This window comes from Poecilia reticulata, linkage group LG12 (assembly GCF_000633615.1).
Source record: "Poecilia reticulata strain Guanapo linkage group LG12, Guppy_female_1.0+MT, whole genome shotgun sequence".
In the NCBI taxonomy this organism is placed as follows: domain Eukaryota; kingdom Metazoa; phylum Chordata; class Actinopteri; order Cyprinodontiformes; family Poeciliidae; genus Poecilia; species Poecilia reticulata.
The window spans coordinates 10335726-10337193 of NC_024342.1; positions in this window are offsets into that span (position 1 = coordinate 10335726).

Below are 1468 nucleotides of genomic sequence, written 5' to 3' on the forward strand. Positions count from 1 at the left end.
GACACCGGTCATACAGGGACCTGACAGCCCGTATCAAAGGGCCCGGTACCCCATACTCCCGGAGTACCCCCCGGAAGGTCCCCTGAGGGACACGGTTGAACAAAAACATTAAAAAAAAATATTATTCATTAACTTTATTCTGTATTACTATACATTCTTCAATCTGTCAATTTAATTCTGCAAAATGTACCAACAATATCAATTTACATTAAAATAAGAAATAATTATATCTTCAAAGAAAAAGTGCAAGTTGTTTGATGTAGGTTTTCCTACATTAGTTAAAGCCTTCATATAAACTCAGAAAGAACAGGGCATGACTTTTGAATTGGAGCTATCTACTAGATCTTTATTTAAACTATGTCTTGTTATCTTTTCTATTTTTGTGTTTTTGATTAATTCACAAAGAATATAATGCTCTTTGCATTAAAATATTTTTCAAAAGCTATGAACTATCTATTGGGCAGAATTCACTGCAATATTACCAAAGCTAGTGTACATCGTACGACTTTCTATTGTGTTTTACTAAGAAAATACATGAAATATCACCAAAGTGGGTAACACTTAATTTGAAGTGGTGTGCATAAGACTGACACGACACTGCCATAAACATGACATAACATCTGTCATGAACATGAAGGAGTCTTTATATCTATGACAGTTGTCATGAAGTGTCATTTGGTAAAGAATGACACTTTTAATGCGAAGTTGCTCTAAAAGTTGCATTAAAAGTCCATTTAAAAGTGCCAACTTTGCATGATTTTGTAAATTATAATTAAATGCAAAGTTGGCATTTTAAATGGACTTTTAAAAAAAACATGTATTATTTGGTGACTTTAATCGGTATAACTGTATATTCTTCAGTATGTCCATTTCACAAGACGAAAAATGGGATTTTCGACAGCTATTGGCACCTTGTTCTGCCGTGCGCATGGAGATTGAGGGCTTTGGGCAAGAGGTTTTTGTCAGAGTCGAGCACTGCCAAAAATGGTCAAAAACGCTGTGTGTCCGTGTTCTCCTAATAATAATAAAAAACATGTTCCAGAGTGGTTCATTGTRCATAAAGTATTTTTGTGAATAATATTCAAACTACTGTTAATGTTCACTGATTGCTTTAAAGCCCCAGAGTCATGCTATATTGGAGTGGTAGTGGTCATTCCACATCACAATACAGGACTTAAGAAACTACAGATTTTTCAGTATTCAGTTGCTTAACTCTCAAGTTTAAATTAAAGAACAAAATGGCTGAAAGTAGGCGATAGCTTCTGATAAAGTATAAACATTTATATTCTTTTTTTAAAGTTTTGTTAGTTAAGCACTAAATATAACTCAAGGATTATGAATCATTCTGTATAAACTAAAAAGGAGACAGCTCAAAGTAGAATTGAGTAAATAAACATATATACATCTAAAAACATTTTAGCAATTAATTATAAAATAAAATATACTGTCACGTAACTTTTGAAAAAAT